This window comes from Hippocampus guttulatus, chromosome 5 (assembly GCF_054856545.1).
Source record: "Hippocampus guttulatus isolate MCC_2025c chromosome 5, RoL_Hgut_1.0, whole genome shotgun sequence".
NCBI classification, from domain to species: Eukaryota; Metazoa; Chordata; class Actinopteri; order Syngnathiformes; family Syngnathidae; genus Hippocampus; species Hippocampus guttulatus.
The window spans coordinates 15440107-15460488 of record NC_141265.1 but is presented as its reverse complement, the minus strand read 5'-3'; the positions used below and the strand labels follow the sequence as shown (position 1 = coordinate 15460488).

The window sequence follows — 20382 nt, the reverse complement described above, 5'->3', positions numbered from 1 at the left end:
CTCACACTCAAGTAACAGTACACTCAACCTGTCCAGACTGTGTTGGTGCGAGCTGAGAGCCAAGCCTCGCACTTGCGTGTGACATGAGGCTGTCACTGATTCATAAAAGTGGGGGAGCATTCCAGGGCTCTTCGTAGGTCAACAAGCAAATGCTTCAAGGAAAAGGGCCAGTACAGTTAACCCGCTGTTTAAGCTTGGGGATATTCTTGTGATGTACAAACACCTTATAGAAATCCCTCCATCCATCCATCCATTTTCCCATCCGCTTTATCCTCACAAGCGTCCCGGGGGGTGCCGGAGCCTATCCCAGCCGTCTTGGGGCAGTAGGTGGGGGACACCCTGAACCGGTTGCCAGCCAATCGCAGCGCACACACACAGATGAAAAACCATCCGCGCTCACACTCACACCTAGGGACCATTTAGAGTGTTCAATCAGCTTGCCATGCATGTTTTTGGAATGTGGGAGGAAACCGAAGTACCCAGACAAAACCCACGCAGGCACGGGGAGAACATGCAAACTCCACACAGGAAGGCCGGAGCCACCATCTTGTGCTCTCTATAGGCAATTAGAAACCTTTTTGCCGCTGACAATTACCTGCGGATAGGGCTCGGCCTTTCGTTTCTGTGAATAACGGGAAGACTCTAATTTCTTCAAATAAAAGTAGGATACAACTATCAAAGGCATGCATTTATTGTCTCTGCTCGGGGAACTTTCATCACTGATCTGCATCTCTCCTAGTAGACCTTAGGCACAAAGTGGTGCTACACGGAAGTGGGGCAACTCTAAATTCGGACTTTTGGAAGTAAGAAAAACAAAAAAACAACTTTTGACTCACACAGAATTTTTTTTATGTGCAAAATGTGAGCGCTAGTGAGTAGGGGAGTGTCTGTACACATGATAATCCCAGAAAAAAAAAATCTTAAATATCTGTGTGAACGATGATCCGTGATATGGGGGTGTTTTTGGAGGGGGGAGGGGATTCTACTAATAGGAAGAGGAAGGTATGAAGGTACAGTAAATACTTGGGAGGGATAATAAAGCAACTCGTGTGTTTGTATTTGACAGGAAAGCATTCGTGAGTTCCAGCGAAGCCTCGTGGAGCAGAGTCTGGAAAGTCCGGGCTGACTCAACGCGGCGTCACCCTTCCAGAATGCAGCGAGCCAGCACACACGACGAGCGAAAAAGGCAGACGGCGAGGCAGCAGGCGCGCTGTCTGAAAACGCAGCTGAGGTATTATTAGACGCGTTCATGTTTTCTGGCTGCTTTAACCTCGCAGGCAGCTGCCCCCACAGCAGGCGCCCCCCCCGCCCCCAACTTCCCCACCCATCCCTTCCTTTGTAAGACATTTGAAGGCTTTTGAAGCCTAAAAGATGGTGAAAAGGGATCTGAAGATCAGTTCCTTTTGATCATGAGCTTGAGCATTGTGCTCTTTGTTCCCGAGATGAGTGAGTTAAAATAACCGTCAGTGATTTGGCGGCGGAATACAGTGCTTTGGTCGTGTTTGGATACAGATTAATTGAGGCGATCTGAGCTTTGGAAGATCTTCTCAGAAGGAAGACACAACAAAGAGATAAGAGAGCAAAATCCTTGATCAAGTGACGCATTCATCATATCGTGACGGGGGGGAGATAAGACTAACGTTGACCACTGACTCACCAATAAAATTTCGTACGGACTGCGACATTGTAAAAACGGGCCCCGTTCGCACGGGCCTGCAAAAATAACAGAACATTCTGAACATGCATAGCAGGCCTGTGATCGGTACACTAATAACCGCTTGTGTTCCTGGGTCTTAACCAAAACAATGTGACTGTCCCAGTAGCCACCAGTACGGGGATGCTTGGTGACGTGGCATTTCTGCATTCTCGCAAAAGCCTGGCTCTTACTGCCGAATGTGTATTTAATATCGGAATACTTGAGAATGTGGAGACTTCGCGCAAGCTCCCTCTGCGCTCGTCTGCAGCGCTGCCGAATATACTTCATCAATGCGCCGCTGTAGAGTACACGCTACCTTCAATGACACCATGTCTGAGCCCCACTCCCTCATTGCCCCAGCCAGCCTGCCCAGAGAAAATGTCGCCTCCCATCTTATGCAACAAACTGCACAGACTTCTATGAATCCAACTTGGAAGCCTCTAAGTGTCAATTGGCAGCAAATGAAGAGATCAGATCAGGTCACGGTACACCCAAACTTCGAAGCTCCGCCTCTGTGAGGCCGCTATTCGAATATTTCGGCACAATCTTGCGTAAATGACTCATTCCCGATATTTTGCCAGCTGCGACACAGCACGTAAGAACATCAAAAACGGACTGAAGTGGGCTTTTTTTTACTGCTGCGGCTCAAGCGAGGTCTCTGTCAGGACGTCTACCTTGAACCAGAATGTCGCCTCCTGTCAACATGACAAAATGTACCTTCGTCCTGTTTTCATCTCGCGGTCAGTTCAGTGAACATAAGGACAGCAACACCGTATGACACGCTCATAGGTGAGGCAGGGATAAAAGTGCTCTCTGTGTACAACATCCCTCGTGGCTTCTCATAAATGATTATGAAGAAAATTATGCGCATCCGGTTGTCAGAGCAAAAAAAAAAAATGCTGTCTATCGCTTGTCCTCATTGGGGTTCGCTGCAGCTTTAACTCAGCTGACTTTGTGGGCAAGAGGCAGGGTACATCGCAGGCTGCGTTTGAGGCAAAACTTCCACATGTTGCACTGTTGATCATAAAGCTGAAGAGCTAAAATCGTCATCCTAGAAATGCGGCGAAGAAAACCGTCTCTGTGGAGTTGTTTAGCGGAGCCCATGGTGATACAGTTACTTTCTCAGAAGTACATTCTGTGCCTGCTTTTCCAAGTAGGACAGCATGTCTCACTCCCTCCCCTCAAGTGGCGAGTTATTGTTTTCCCATACTAGAGCTGTTTATGGACACACCTTACAAAAGCAATACAAGGCGATGGAACTCTGCAGACGTTCTGCAAAGCTGCGATGGAAATAGTTTGTTACGCCCTTAAGAGTTCCCACCATCAGACAAAAGTGTTCCCCGGAGCTGTGAATCATAAGTGCAGCAACACCCCTGCTGCCTGTCCGTCACCTCCTTAGGGGTGAAAGAACAGCCAAAACCAAGCGCCTTTTACTAATTAACACACGTCTGTGTAAAACCGTCATAAATTTAGTCCATTACGTATAAATAATCACCACAATGACCGAATAGTGTCCTCCCACATTGCCTGGAGCTCCTCAAGTGCCCCTTTGCGGCGTCTCTGGAGGACATACTGTGAAGCAAGCAGGCAGCGTTTAGGTTTCATAAACACCGACACTTGAGGGGACACATTCACTAATTCCCTCCCTCCCGACTTATCCGCACACTTGTGAGCAATTACCCGAAAAGGGGCTGAGGGAAGTGTGCGTGCACGGATGGATGGATCCTGCTTAAGAATGCTTAAGACCCCCAAACCGCGGCAGCTGCCCCCAAGAGCATAAAATGGTCTTCTCCACACTGGACAGGTAGCGCCACATGTGTGGAATTAAAAGGCTTGTCAGAGGTGGGGCCGGTCTCGAGTTACCAGCTGCACGCGACAGCTGCCCGACAAGGGATTTGTTTTCTGGTGGTTTTTGTACAGTTGGTGATGGATGCGCAGCAAAAAAAAAAAGAATGAAAAGGAATTGTGAACCCCCCCCCCCCCCCCCCCCCACACACACACACACACTCTCTGCCATCCGCCAACTCACTAAAGGACAGTTTGACTGCCAGGAACAGAAGGAGCATGAGGGGGGGGGGGATATTTAATTAATTACTGGCTTTTTGTCCACTTAATATGTCGCTGCAAACTTGTACCACCACTGATTACAAAACAATGAGATTCCCATTGGAAATAATCAAGCTGTTTTCATCATGTTGCCTTTTTTGACTCAACACGCAATGTGGAGGTAACATTTGAACATGCTAGCTGGCCTCATAAAAGTACAAATTAGCTAAGCATTCTTTTAATAATAAAACACCCTTTGAACAGAGGGAGAGGAGTGTGTGATAAAAGTTATGCCATAGCCGTGCCTAATTTTTCAACATTTATGACAGTTCCACAAGCATAAAATGGACTTAACCACTAACATGAAAGTCAAAACACACTTTTCAGAGCGGACATTGTAGCAAACAACCTATTCAACGATTATTGCTAGCAGCTAGCAACAGGGGCCGACTCCGGTGGCACGTTACTTGATGTCATTTCAAGTTTAAATGATCCTCCTCGTCACATATTCTTCTCTTGCAGCTTGGCTGACGTCTGTGTGACAGTTTGGAACCTTAAACAAACCCTGTGCATGCGCACACATTTTTAAACCTTCGCCGCTCTGTGAGACATGTTAAGTTTTGGGATCTCTCTCTCTCTCTCTCGCGCTCTCCCTCAAATCCATCTATCTGTGTAGCCATTTGTGACGTTTTTGTTTGATGGCGTGTACAATTTTTCTCATGCAAAGCGTCTGCCATGGCTCAATACAGGTTGGGGAACAGTGGATCAAAGAGACGATGCTATTTCTTTCACCTTCACTCAACTTTACGGAACATTTCAGGCACCCTGGGGGGACTTTATAGTTTCGGATCATTCTCGTCTTTCTTTTATAGTGTTGCCGTTGTCCGCAGCTGCTGTTGTAAATGAGATTGCCAGCTAAATCGCTTATTAGATTGAAGGTCAGCCTTTTCCCATCACAGGTCCGGTTAGACAAATGACGGTAAATACTGGCTGACAAAATAGCGTTCGTATCAATGAGGGAGTTCTTGCGGTGTTGTATGAAATATTTGCCTCATCGGGTATACCTATTGCATGTAGCGGAGGTAATGTATGTCGAATAAACAACTTAATCTCATCTCAGGCTCAATACAGGAGGGCTGCAAATGGCCTCCAAGATGTGTGGAGAATAGGCTCTTGTCTGTCTGGGAGATAGCGACTGATTCTCAAACGTAGATGACAGGTTGGGAGGGTTTGCACAAGGATGTACCAGATGCTCAATAGCACGGCCTGGCAGCACCCGTTGTTCTTGCAGATTACAGATGATGTCAAAACAAAAATGATGTCATGTTGTGCCATTAATCTCCATTTCTATTTTGGATTGAGAGTGGCTTTTCAAGTCTGTTTAACCAGTGAATCTGGAATCAACACAAATGTGTTAATAATTTTACTTTTGCCGAAAAAACATGTCATTGTTCAAAAAATAAATAAATCTAAAACTGGATCATAATTTTGAGTGCACTTTTTGCACTTTTTCTATGTTGTCTAAAGCGCTATTCAAGCCTAATATTCACTTTTTTGAAAAACTATCGGCGATAAATGCAGCAGCGTCATCCTATGAAGAGTGTTTTTCTTTTTTAGTTTAAAATAGCTTACTTTAACCTTCGGGATTCCTCACTGCTCACTGGCCAGCTGCAGAATTACAGTGTTGTTTTTTTAGACCAATTTCAAATCCACCTGCTTGCATCCCATTAGCTGCTAGCTTGTGCTAAGCTAACCAGGGTATTTTCACGCTTGCAAATAATCCCTTGCTTGTGGTGTGAGGTGTATTAGAAGTGATTTTTTTTCTTCTCCCATCTGCTCAGCAAACGTCTAGCCAAGAATCGTAAAATGTTAAACCTTAACCGTGTGTTCAACACCAAGGGTGGAAAAGCGAGAAACTCTGTCGTGAGATGAAATGGAAAAGTTAGCAACAGACTGTGTTGAGTGTTTGTATGACGATGACAAGGAGAAGTGTGTGCAAGAGAAACGGATTATAATTCCCAACAGAATCTCAAATATAACATGGCTGCTGTCGGAGTTGCGATTGGATGAGGGATTGTGTGTCGTGGAATTTCCACATTCACAAACTCACCTCTGTCTTCTTCCATGAAACTTTTGGTTGAGTGGACAAGCACCTGTCGTCTGATGTTTAGTTTTTTTTGTCGCCGGTTACATTCAACGTTAACCTTTTAATTTCATATCGCAAACATGCAATATTTGGCTATCAGACGTCGAAACAAAAAAACAAGGCAGCAAGTATGCTAACAGTAAACTGAACAACCGACGTCTCTGTTAAGTCAGCTGTTTCATTTGTTTATCTTCAGTTACTCACCTTAATGAGTGTTAGGAGCAAATCAATAACATCTCGTTTCATCCTTTTAGCTGCCGATGGTATCGCTGTTGTTATTGTGCGACTGCGCGCATAGCACCATCGCGGGATAGAAGGAGAAGCCCGCTAAGGAGTCATTTAGGGTAAAAATGAACGACTTGTGTAAATTGAGGCAGACTGAGGTCAGATGGCTTAATTCATTTAAGTTGAGTTCACCAAATATTCATAGATTCTCGTGTGGAAGTCCCCTGAGGCAAATGCTCATCTGGGTTAGTTTTTTTTTTCGTAAGGAGATGCGCTGAATTTGAACAAGTACAGTGGACTCACAAGTTTGAGTGAACAGATCCGGATGTTCATTTTATGCTCTGCGTTTTCCTCATGGGCACATGATGAATGTCCAATAAAGCAACATAGGCATTTAGGGTGAGTGCTTTGCCTGATTTGACCCAAATGATCCAGCTAGTTTACAACAAGTTCTTCGTTGAGCCCCATTCACAAAGCACATACTGTTTTTCGACACAAGAATCCACTGTTGTACCAAGGAAGCTATCTCTCATCTTTTTATTTAGCAATAACACAAACAAAAACACAAACAGGTTGATATTAAACTGGTTTGAAGTTATCTCGCTCTCAAGTTTTACCCTCTTAAAATACCAGTTTTTGAGGCTGCCCCTTCTTTTGAAACGATCGCACACACAAAGGACACGCTGGCGCTTGATGGGTCCGTTCAAACTCTTTTATGTCTCATACGTACGTTGACGGAATTGGATCGGGGCCGTAATCCATTTGTATAACTTGAAACGTGGCTCCCCCCCGCACATGAGTCACCTGGCTATCAAATGATGTTGCTTGCATTTTCAGGCGCATGCTGTTAGCTCACCGACAGCATACGGTGTCAGTAATGTGGCAGGATTTAGCGGCGTAACAGCAAGGCACATGTGCTCCCGCTTGACAATGTGATCGCAGCGTTGTGTAATTTAACGGGAGCGCTGGGGACATATGCTGTTTGTTTGGCAGGGCGCTGTGCACACTCTCCTATATGGAGCCACACACAGGAAATGTGAACCGTCACATGGCGTCTGCACTGGGCAACACTGCTTACATTGTTACAGCATCCTCACATGAACTGGCGCGACGAAAAGACGAAGGGAGGACAGAAAAGTTTGTGTGTATTTTTATGTCATTTGCCTTTGTCTTGGGTTATGAATTGGGTGGTTTGTCTGGCAGTGCAATGTTATGAGACCCAACACAAGAGACACATCTGTTTTTCCAAAGAGCGTGTCCTCAATATTTTACAGTTGCGGCATTCATTGGTTGGAGATTACAAACAGTGTGCAGTCAACTCATTTGTGCACTGGCTGCTTTCCGTTGGAATATTGGATATTTGTGGCCAAAAACTGTTTTACATGCCGATATTTATTGATTTTAATACTGGGTGAACAAATGTGTTCTAACAAGTTCAGGTTACGCCGCCATTGGAGTAATGGAAGCCATCATAAATTCTTTCCTATCTGTTAGAATTTGCGTGGCAGTTCCTATGACAATAGTTTCATTTATTTTGTCGCGACTATCAATACACATTTTTATGCTCGGGGGGGGGGGCGGAATCCACATTTTTAGTTGTGTTCTGTACTTGATAAAGGAAATGTGCTTTCATTGTTGAGGTAGTATCTGTAACGTCTGACAAACTCGTTGGTCAGCTAATGTCACCATAATCACAGACCCTGCATCATAAGCAAAACTGTTACTGCTGACCCTCCTGCCTGTAACGTGCAGAAAAATCCCCTGCTGATCAACACCCGCATCAGCAGTTTCCTGACAGGTGTTTTCATTTTAACCCTCACGAGTGCCCTTCCTTGCATTCGCCAAAATCCCTTTGAAGAAAATTGTTGCACTTGGCACACACATGACATCATCATGAGTCACTTCTATTGACTGTGTTTAATGTACAAGAATCTCATACTTTGACATTGTTCCATAGAGTACATTTATTTGAGCTCCAAACTCCATTCGACTGCTCCCCAACATGATCATGATGTAATAACGTGAAACAGCGAACATTTGGCTAGCTAGCCAACTACATGGCTAACCGACAGTGTAACATAATACAGTACTTACATATGCTACATCATCTACAGGTGACAAATGGATGTTGTAACCAATAAATAGGCAACATTTCTATAAACCCTCCGTGTTTATGTTGTGGTGTGCTATATTTTATTTTATGTTAACTATTTATATTTATGTTAAGAAACCTGTCTTGGGACTACGGCTGAAAATTAGCATTTATGCTAAGTCTGGCGCATTTACACTGTTTATTCTTGTGTTGATTTAATGTGCACTGTCCCAATTAAATAAATAAATAAACATGTGATGGGTGCTTTTCTACGTAAGGCCCCCCTTCTCAATGAAAGTGTTTGGTACTATAGGGGCATCTCATGGGCTATGAAGACATAGTGTAACAAATCCAACCATAATGAGCTCCCATACAGTATTTGTGCATTAACAGCCAACAATACGCAAACATTATCTTAAAGATTAAGCTTTTTCAAACATGTCTTTAAAAAAATGAAGTGCTGGGTTATGTGTACTTTACCCAGTGTGTCATCTGGTTGGATTTATTTGTACTTCTTTATGTGTTATCTGCAGTGGGCCTGACAACATACAAAAATGATCCATTTTTTGTGTGAAAAGTAGGGCAGCAATTGTCCACATCCTGCCAGAAATACAGAGTGAACGCCGAGAAGCCATGTGACCACGTGCTCATTCTCAAGTGACTACCCTGCTACCAGTCAGTCATTTGTAATTTCTTCTTGAATTAGCAAGTCTTACTTCCTGAATTACTGGAAAGTGGACACAATGATTAATATTATATTTATGACATGCACACAGCTCAGCTTTACACTAGAATATGTGATTTCACTGTTCATACTGATAGATATTTGTTGTATATGGCCTCGACTTCCAGAGGGCGACTTTGGAATCTTTCAGAGCCCAATCACGGCGTGGTTATAGTTTTGTCAGCATCTGATTGACGGTTGTGTTGTCAGCAGACCCAGCATGCTGCTTGCTCTGCTGATCACTTCTGACATCGTTATTTTGGCATTGTAATGGAAATGTAACGTATCACAGCAGCTTCACCACCTTTGTCGTCATCGTCAACTTTGCTGGTGTGACATTGCACAACCATTTTGTGTTATTCATTGATCGGGCTCTCTTTATATATGATACCTTTTAAATGTGTTTGTAATTGTTTTAGAAGTGTGAGTAAACCCCGCCGTGGAGGGGATTGTAATGTTGCCTCAATGCAAATGTTTCTCTCGTGCTGGAGTTCAGGGATGTTAACTGTGGAATTGAGACATGATGCATCAACATCAAACGGAAACCATTTTGTGAGTGGATTTGTTGCTATGGAGATCCAAATAACACCACGCAGGTACATGTGAAGTTCCCGTGACTCATCAACTCCAGATATACTCTGGCTATTTATGATCTTGTGTCGATGAATAAAGTCAGTGTGTTACTTCTAGATAGTTCCTGTGAATCCCCCTCGATGGGGGTGGGGGGGGGGGGGTGTCCGAACCATACCAGTCGCTTTACTTTGGCATGTTTCCTATTTGCTCATTCAGGGGGAAAAACGTATTAGAATTAAGGAAGGTGTTGTTGCGACTCGGAAAAAGTCTCAAGGCCTCACCAACATCTTTACCACTATGTCAAGCCACTGGAAGAAGCTGCTGTCATCTTCGAAAGAATGCCGCATTGCATTTTTGAGATTTTTCCTGATGGTGATTGACCTCGAAGGTCATGTTCATCCCGAACATCTACCAATTTACATGATTGGGTGGAAATTGTCACGTCAACACATCAGCGCTCAGATTTATTGACATGAGTTGCTGTGGTAACGGCGTCAGGGTTAGCAATGTATGAGCTATGGAAAAAAAAAACGGTGATACCACATCGAAGCCACGTTGCCTATGCTGCCGAAATCCTTGGCTGCATAGACAGCGACGGATAAGAAGGATCGAAATCGTGATGTTGGTTTGTTTGTGGATGATGATCTTCGTTCAGCTTCTGTCTCGAAGAGGTTGAAGACCATTGTCCGCCATTTCTTTTGCTTCTCCTTTATTGGTGTGTCTTGTCAGATTGCTTGTACTGTATTTAGTTCCCAGGTTTCTTTCAGTCTTTGTTGTGGTTCCGTGTTTATGTTGTCATGCGAGTCACATGAACAAAGACATCTAGTTTTTGCCGCTTCCCGTATTGAGATAGATGCACGGCCGGCGAAAATTGCTTTCAACAGAGATGGTCACGGGCGGTGAGTCTCTGGTTTTTAGGGCTCTGATGCTACATGGCAAACTTGCAGTTTGATTTCCAAAAGGGCCACCTTGAATGAGCAACGTGAAAGGGGCTAATGAAAGGCGACACAGATGTCCTCAGAACCCTTTGCAACTAAGAACCATGCCGTGGTCAGGATTGGAGTTCGCAAAAAGTCATCATCATATGGTTTCAGCGATGAAAGTTTCATAAATTGAAGATGGATATGGCAAAAATCCCATTGGTGGATAATATGATAAAATCTAAATGAATATAACTGTTTTCCATAGTGTGCTTTTTTTTCCGCCCTCAATCAGCTTCTATCATTCCTGATGGGGCCAAGGATAAAACAGCCTGGTCATTTGATATAATGGTGCAATTTTGGTAATTTTCCTTCTTCTCTCAAAGATGCCTATTGACAAACTGGTACAATTCAATAAGTGGCTGTCTATGATGGTACACGTTGTGGTGCACGATCCGAATGAAAATTATTTGTCTGTTCTGTACTGCGTGGTGGTTAAAAACAATGCAAACATTTTACTTGGTTATATCTTGAAGCATCAACCTGCTGTGTTCTACACACCCACACACACACCCACACACGCACACACGCACACAAGTTCCCACTGTCCTACCACTGCACCATGTCTTGTGCTTTGCAGTGACCGCTGCCCACTTCGCGCCGCCTCATCTAGCAGTCATGCCACTCAACCGCACGCTCATTCTGGCAGGACAGCTCAGCCTCCTATGACTATCAATAGCTGGCAATGTGAAGAGCATGACTCCCATCTGCTGTCATTAGTCTTGTGGTCTCACATGACAGCGCCTCTGGAGGAGCAACTGGAGGTCCACTGTGCGGCAGAAAATGTACCGATTGTGTTTGCATGGCGTTTGTGAAGATGTGTCATTCTTTATCATCTCCGACGATTGGCCTTGTGTTGAGTGTGGAGGTTTAGGAGGGAATGGCGGCTGGTCGGAGGAGGAAGAAAAGAAGTGGCAGAATTGTGAGAGCCTAGCAAGCAAACAACTCTGTTTGGGTGGACTATGAATTCTCCATCGAGGGGGGCCGCGGGGTTGCTCTTATCCCCCCCCCCTCCCCCCCACTTCCTACAACCGGCGAACAAGGCCTTCTCCACACACGACTCCCCTCGGGCAGACAAAGAATTTCTTCTGTGACGTGCAAAGATCCATCGCAGGACAGCTGAAGCTAAATAACGGTGACAATGTTCCCGAGCTAATCAAGGCCGATAGCAGCTGATTATCCGGGGAGCATAGCCACCCCCTCTGTGGGACTCGCATTGGGACTCAGAGTCCAGCGCTGCGGGTGTGATACAATCACACACAGCCTAATGTGTGCTTTGCCTCCCGTGCACAAATGCATACATGAGAACATGCGCGCAGACGGCCGAGTTGCCTCTGGCTGGGTTCTTCCAACGCATGTCTTTGATGTTCTCTGTTGCCTTTTGTTGCATCAGCACAGGGCCGTCTTTGTGTGCTCGCTTCTCCGCACTTCTTAGCGCTGCATTGTAAAGTTTGCACTTTGTGGATGACTTTCTGACCATTGACCTTAGAGGGGGCAGCTTAAACTGGGTCACATGTAGCAATTTGCATGGTTTCACATCGCCTTTGAACTTGGAGCTGTTTCATCAGCTGAGGCAACGTTATTAAAAGAACGGCAGAGGATGCATTGGGGCATTGTCAACAATTGGCAAATAAGCATTTAAATGTCTTCAATCAGCAGCGCCACTTTTTTTTTTTTTTTGGGTGCTACGGACTAGTTTCATGGAAAGCAATAGTTTGCCTGACCGACATCGAAACACATAAAACCAAATATAACTCACCATCTTGTGTAATTGTTGTAATTAATGGGGGCCCTGCCCTCACCTCAACAAGCCAGTCGAATCTTGGGGTCATGGGAGACTTGCGTCCAATCTAGTCTGTAACTTTGTTGTGGTTGCCGTCATTGCCGAAAATCACAAAGATAGAGCTGTCGGAAATGGAAGTCATTATTCCAGGCTTTTGGGAGCGTTTTCAAGGCTTCCTTGGCTCATTTTGGGAGCCTGACGCCACAAATTATGCAGAGCAGGCTCAATCGGGGAGCGTCACAAGTTCCGATAATGTGTTTTAAGTGGGCCTTCGAATAGTTTCTTTGGTGCGACATTTCTTGGAGTGAAGTAAAGCTTACATTGTATTGATATGAAATCCTTGATGATTAAAAAGGACTATGTCAAATTCAAGCTAACTATATTTTTTGGTTGAGATGCTGCAAAAAGGCTACTCGCTAAAAAACAGGCAACGGGCCCGCAAATGGGCCCTGGGACGGAGTTTGCACACCATTGTCTTATTTGTAAATCAACATTGTTGTTGGTGGTGGTTAAGTCTCAAATTAATACAAGTGGCGTATTTTCCGCACGAATAGGCGCTTCGGCGTATAAGGCGCACCTTCAATGACTTGCCGATTTGAAAACTGTTTTCCTGTATAGGACGATCCGCGTTATAAGGCGCATAGAATTGAAGCTACAATATTCATTAGATGGAGCTATGCTAAAGGTAATACAATACAATACAGCTTTATTTATAATGAGCTTTGACAACCGTTGCCGCTGTACAAAGTCCTTTACAGAACATTTAAAATACTACGTCCAAGAAATCTGAATATTGATCCATATTTAAGGTGCACCGGATTATAAGGCACACTGTCGGCTTTTGAGAAAATTGAATGCTTTTTGGTGCGACTTATAGTGGGGAAAATACGGTAAACAATTTTTCTTACAAAACAAAGAACCATTGTCTTTGTTATGTGGCCACTCAACAACTATTTAGTTGTTTACAATTGGTTTTGCTTTTTAAATGACTTTTTTTTTTTCAAGACCAAAGTTGTTCTTATTGTCAAGGTTTTATACAACTCACGAAAAGCAAAGAATGCGTGCAAACATCGCAGGCTTTTCTGCTCTGGAACCTCTCATTTCCAGTATGTACGAGCAGCACAATGGAAAAAAAATCACACACACATTGCAAATACGAATGGCACAAGGATTATAAATTGATATTTTATCTGCTGTACTTGACAAGTCATGAATGACTCCACCGTGACACGTAATAGAGCAACACTAGCTGCCGAGTGTTTTAATGAAAACCGGCACGCTTATGAGGCACCGCCGCGTAAACATCAAACGTTGCATAAGTGAAGCTCCCCCTTAACTGATTCCTCCTGGCCAGAATCTCCCGGTGGAATGTCAACAACACCACCTTTTCAATATGCCACGTCGCAGAAAACAACAACAACAACAAAAGAAAACGGAGCAGCAATTCATCCACGTGTTTACATATCGACACATAGGCAACCTCACAGGATCAGTGCCGCTTAAAACCAACCCCCCCCCCCCCCCCCCCCCCCCCCCCCCCGGGGTGTTTGCCGCTGTGAGGGCCAGCGGCTGACAGGCACCCTGGTGATTTATGCGTGTCCTTAAGAGTTTATGTATCGGGCATAACAAAAGAGAAAGGAAGCGAGTGCGGGGTTAAAACGGCTAAATATGGCTGAGGGGATCAACGTCTTTTACTTAAAGGCCTCCTTGTATAATAACTCATGTTTTGCTCTTGGGGGCCATGATTTTAAATGACACATGCATCCTTTCCCTCACCCGTCTCTAATTCTGTCTCGAACCAGGAATATGGAAGTAGTGTTAATGGATTACAATCTTTACCGCAGGAGAGGGTCGCTGAGCAACCGTTTATGAATAACCTTATGGAAGCGACTTATGGTGTTAAGATGAAGACCGAGGGTTGCCGGAAGGATTTCCGCATGCGGGGAAAAAAAAGCATGAAAGGAAATCACTTAAAGTGGATCATCTCTACAGAAGAGATGGTATTGTAACCCGCAGCTTTTTTTAAATTTATTTTTATCCTTTGTCTCCCTTAAATCGCCCAGCTTGCAAACAAGGGTGGCATCTAACAACAATGGGAATAAACCCAATTGTTTTCCAAGTTGTAATCACGCGCTCAAGCAAAGAGGAGGAGATAACGAATGTATGGAGATTACCTCGCGGATTAAAGCAAATTGGAAACTCCCCTCTCCATTTATGAAGTAAAAATGTTCGCTGTCACGCGCTAGTGCACAGGTGTCAAACTCAAGGCCCAGGGGCCAGATCTGGCCCGCCATATCATTTTGTGTGGCCCGCGAGAGCAAATCAAGCATGTCAACTTTTCCATGTTGATTGCTCAAGTCTGAACCAAAATTTGTAATTGTCATATGCAATCCATCATCGCATTGAGTTATTGCAAGCATTATGTTGTTACGTACGTACAATGGCTGAACAAACCATTAGTCTTGACTTCTGATTTCAAAACTAGTTATCCACCAATTTGTTGTGCACCGAATATGTAATACGTGGAGGTGATTAAACATTTATACGGTTTTACAAAATTCGACGTTTGCCTTTGTCGGCTTTTAACAATCCTTCGAAACAATCCTTCGAAACCGGTTAACACTTTTTCTGGGTGATTCACATTTACGTAAAACTATGAAAACGATTCATGGCCCGAGGGGCGAATGACGAGGACGCTACATAGACACATGTCTATCTATCTACACACATACGGTAGAGGTCCCTCTTAGCCAATGGGATGCCAGGATGATGGTCAGTAATAGCCAATGGCAGAGCAGCTATAAGTATGTTGCATTCAGTAGCGAGTAGCCGTCCATACTGTATTTTTACCTTTCGTATCTTGAAATTTCTTTCGTAACAAGAGGCAATATTTTCCAGTTGAAACGTTTCGTAACTTGAAAATTTCGTATGAAGAGACGTTCGTTCATAGAGGTACCACTGTATTTTCTTTTTACTCAGATTAGATCACGTTTTTTTTCTTCGCAGTATGTCACTATATACGTTCTTAAAAGAGGGTTGTTTACATCCTGTTATTTTATGTGATTACCCGTGAAAGCATCTGTACTTGTACTCAAGTACAGTGTGCAAGTACTTTTGCCACTATGCCTCTACGAACACGTACAAATCTTCCCTGGGCCTAAAATGTGAATGTGCGTTCAAGTTCATCGAGATTCCTCCTAGGCTTAACGTCGATGTCATGTGTGTATTTGCTGGACGGAAGGTTTCTCACAACATCACACTTGCGCCCGCAGCTGCTGCTGCTGCTGCTGCTGCTGTGAGCATTTAATGAAGAGAAGGCCTCGTGGAGCATTCCTTTAACCACCCTGGGGCCACGCGCGCAGCCGAAAATGACTGGAATCGGTGGTATGCGTCCTCAGCCTCAAAAGCTCCGTGTCTGCAGCACACATAGCTGAGCATGACATTCCTGCGGAGACACCTCCCTAACTGAAGGGGTTGAGCTTGTTTGGCTGAAAATGCGGCATGCAAATTATTCCTTGCAAAAAGTAAAAACGATTATCAACACAGATTATCAATGGTCAAAGCATTTATTATTTCTTTTTTAAATTAAATTGCCTAAAAGTTAGGGACAAGCTAAACAAGATGAGACGGGATTTTTGACGTGGCAAATGAATACATACCGAGTTTGGCAGAATTTACACAAGAAGCAGTTCGAGTCACCATGTATTAGAATTTCTCACCGATGTTACGTCAGTCCATTTTGTTGTACGCTTTACAGGACAGTAAATACATTCTTTTTATGCCGAGGTGATTATTAAGAAGGATGAAAATGCGTGAGGCAAGCCAGAAACGTCACTGAACATTACGCCTTTGTCATTCATTGTTAAGACTCGCAGCTTGGATGCATTAATATTGGTGTTTTTTTTTTCACACACATGACAGTTGAGAATATTCAAATCTGACTTGAAGGTTGCCTGTTTCTTTTTTTTTTCTTTTATATGGAATTGCTTTTGACAGCGGTTCCACTGTACTGTATTTTATTTTGATAACAGCGCAGTGAATAAGATTACACTGAACACATTTTTATTGAGCTATAGGTGAAAATGTGCACGATAGAAGTCATGTAAGGGGGGAAAAAACAATTTACGACTACCACACTGTCACCACACTTAAACTTATCAAACACTTCAAAAATACTTTTTAATGGGTATCCTCACTCTTGCTAGTACAGTTCCTTAATTAACTCATTCACTCCCAAAGACGTTTTTAAACGTCTTTTCAGACTTGGTCCAGAATTGGCTGGTACTGAATGAGTTTAAATAAGGGATCAAGTGTGCTTGCTTCAAGCTATTCATTTGTCACTCTCAGTTGAAGTTTACTGTAAAACTGACACGGAAAATAAAAGATAGTGAAACATGGTCTTTTTCAACACCAGAATTTTCAACCAGTATTACAAAATTATGAAATGAAAATCCGCTAGCTTGATACTGAAACTCTGTCGACAAACGAATGGAAATTAGCATAGATGTTATAATGCAGTCCTTCCAACTACTGCTACTTAAACTCACAGAGCAGCAACACATCCAGACAAGTCGTATACAGTCGGTCTCATGAAGACATGACAACCCAACTGAGATTTCCTGAAATATATTGATCATGAGTTTTTTGAGCAAAAATCTGAACAAACACAGACACATGCAAAAATCCCCCCCCAAAAAACAGGAAATTCATTTTTTATTACATGTTCAATACGCGAGCCCCTGGTTACATGCCATACATGGAAACTTTCTTCCATTTCTTGCCAAACGTTTTGAAAATACAATCCGAAATCTATTTTGAACACGTCCATGACTCCTCCTTATCAAGACACAAAAACGCCTTATCCCTTTCCTTGAACGACATTATCAGTAAATAGCAATGAAATCGGTGTGAACCACGTTTTTAAGCCGACAAGTAAAAACATTCATTGTGGCGTTAAAATGGCCTAACAAGACCACCGCAGAATTTTCCCTTAAGCGAAAATCTTGCAAGATTTTTATCTCGCTACCCTTCCCAGTTTGTTGATATGAGAAATTCGTTTTTATTTTTTTTGTCACAGACTTATGAAACATCACATATTAAAAATCATTAAAGCGGGGGCATGAGGGAACGGCGTTATGGTTTCATTTGCATACAACATTCATATTCTTTTGTTTTGAAAATTTGACTCCGGTCAAAAATGCTGTGGCGGATTAGCAGCCAGTAACATCACTGACCATTGTAACTGGCGTGTTCTCGGATGACCTTTGAGCCCAGCTATGTCAAGCATCTTGGATTGGATGTCATTTCAAATGAGTAGTTGTTGCACAGACAGAACAAGAATAATCCCTGAAAGGAGATGAGTTGGATTGTGACGGGGCGGCGACGCGGCTAGCTAGCAACCTACTTGTGTCAGATGTGATTGAAAATCAATAGGGCTTTGCCTGAAACGTATAGCCTAGCCAATCCTATGGATGCAATGCACGTGGCAGACCTCATTGCAAGGTCCTCTGGATACAAATGTTCCTCAGAAATGACTGCACTTTGTTGCAGTTTTTAAGGACGACGAGTGAGCGAGTCATAAATAATGCAAAAGAGAGACCAGGCTACGTTTCCCACTCTCAGCAGGTCGCGTTTACGGTCAATCCTCTCCTTCAAGTACATTTTTACTCTCTGCTAAAGGGTTGCCTTTTATGGTAAATCTGCTCAACTGTGAAGGCTGGAAAAAGCGGCGGCTCAGTTTAAAGTCACTTCAATTGTGTGTGTGTGTGTGTGTGTGTGTGTGTGTGTGTGTGTGAGTGCGCATGCATGTGTGTGCCCACATCCAGTCACGATAATGAGCTTCACGACAGCTCGCGGTGCTGCGCGGACGAGCCAGCCGTGCGTCCCGGCGGGGTGTCTTCAGGGTGCCGTGTTGGAATAACACTGACCAAGCAATTAATCCCACAGCTAACCATCTGATAAGTAGCTCATTATCTTTGTTAGCACGCACCACCGGAAGATTAGCACGAGTGAATGTGTAATTTCATAACAGATGCTCAGGAAATTCCCCTGACCATGCGTATTTATTTATTTTTTCTGCTGGCCGGCTGTTCAGATAAAGGTACCGGGTATTTGGACACTTAACCAAAACGCTGCTAAAGAAGCATTGGCATGGAAAAAACTGGGCCGCGAAGAGAAAACAATCCAATGAAAAACAATCAGTAACTGAACGTGCTTACTTGTGCTGCGCAGACTACTTAAGGTTATCTCGCAACCACGGTATGTCAGTCCCATCGTAAACTCAGGACCCCCTGTAGGAGCTCCCACTCTGCTGGGAAGACTCTTCAAGGATTGTGTCCGAGGGAATTGTTGTTCAGTCATCCAAGAAGAGCATTTATGAGGTCAGAAGTCAGTAGCCCCTTTTTAACACAACCCTCAGATCTGGCTTTTCCGCAGCTTTTTCCCGGGTTTTTGTCATGCGTGCAAGGTAGTGGTTCTCAAACTGGGGTCCACGAGCATTAGCATAGCAACATTGTCAATTTCTTTTCAGCACAGTCCAGATGTCACAAACCTTTCCTCGTGCCATGGACCGGGTTTACGTGAAGACATCTTTCAAACAGGCATTAAAAACAAATGATTAAAAACACAATTCACGATAGCGCTAACTGTAGATGTAATCAGTGAGAGTCGTTCGCATGTTTCTTTGGTCCATAGGGATGACTTTTGACTCTCCTGTCTGTTGCCGTTGCGGGAGTGGAAGACTTTTTTTTTGAACAGGAAAATAATCTACCAACAAAGCAATGAAAGAGGAATTTCACCTAGCGGTAAAGCCCTTGTTCCTCACCACCCGTCCTGAATAGCCATATAAATCTTTCAAGACTAGATGAAAACAGAATAGCTAAAACTAGCGATGCTAACAGCTATCCTCATCCACCACCATCTTGTATTCCCGGACTAGTGCAGATATTTAAAGACTGTGTCGTCTTTCACCGTTTGGCTGATTGGAAGACACGTTCCCAAGAACACGTGATTAGCGATGAGTCGACTTAAAGCATGAAACATTGAGAAGTTGTTGGGTTCAACCCCTAATCTACACTGCATATAGAATAGTGAGACAGATAAACATAAAAAAAAAAACAATTACTCCTCCCTATTTCAGCTCTGGGCTAGGTAAAAGTTCAATTCAGTTTAATTTAGCAAGTTCCTTTCCTCTTAAACAGGTCAGGAATAGTTAAGTTGCAAATTACATTCCAATGGCAGTTAAGGACTGCGGCCAGTATGTAAGGGGCTCCCAGAGTGTGAAGTTTCCCGTGTCCCTTCCCATTGAAAGCAGTCATCTCTGTCCTGGACGTCGGCGCCGACATAGAGAATGCATCTAATCAAATAAATGCGCAAAGCGACGATAGCTGTGTGAATGCGCACTACAGACAGCAACGTCACGCTTCGGCAAGTTCTGCCTGAAAGGCACAGGTGAAATAAATGCTGACTCGAATGTTACGCCTCTGATGGGCTAATTTGCCAGGGAGGCCGTGTGAAAGGGCCGACTGATGTTGGAGAGCTGCCGTTTGATGTGTTTGACAGAAAAGGCTCATCTCCAAATTCTTCCCGCAAACAGGAATATGCTGACACGGATAACAACACACGTGCTGGTTGTGTGAAAACACGCCTCGACCAAACGCGCTGTGCTCTAACGTCGGCTTGAGGCAGCACTTGACAAAAAATAAAAAAGGGGTCAATGTTCATTCCAGTAGGACAAATGCGAGTCAAACACAAGTCAGTTATATGTTCATTCTTGCTAGGGGTTTCGACAACTTCGCGAAAGCAGATTAGCTGTTTGGCCTCGAAGCGATTTGCATGAACAAACGTCAGGGCGTTCTTCTTTGTCTCTTCACCACAGGGGTTCCTTAGAAATGACTCCTCCGCCTCCCGCAAACCTCTGTCTTCGGCTTCTTTTCGAAGTCCACTTCCTGCGTTTATCTGGGCGGTTGTTTTAAGATGGCTTTTCAAAAAGGGGTTAGCGCACAGGCATGGGTGGGGCTAAGAAAGCTAAAGGCAGATGCTGTATTAATACAGATGAGGAGCATAGTGACGGCATCTGTAAAGGCACCCCCCCGCCCCGCCCCTTTTGAAAATCATAT

The 20382-nt window shown here is 43.9% G+C and overlaps 1 long non-coding RNA gene across 2 annotated transcripts in view; it reads left to right on the top strand.

Annotated features, from left to right (window-relative positions):
* The window catches only part of LOC147205231 (uncharacterized), a 141316-nt gene that overhangs the window by 17628 nt on the left and 103306 nt on the right, over positions 1-20382 (top strand). For both annotated transcript variants that reach the window (XR_015100947.1, XR_015100946.1), the window contains exon 3: positions 1067-1231. This is a non-coding gene — a long non-coding RNA (uncharacterized LOC147205231). The remainder of the gene's footprint in view (positions 1-1066; positions 1232-20382) is intronic.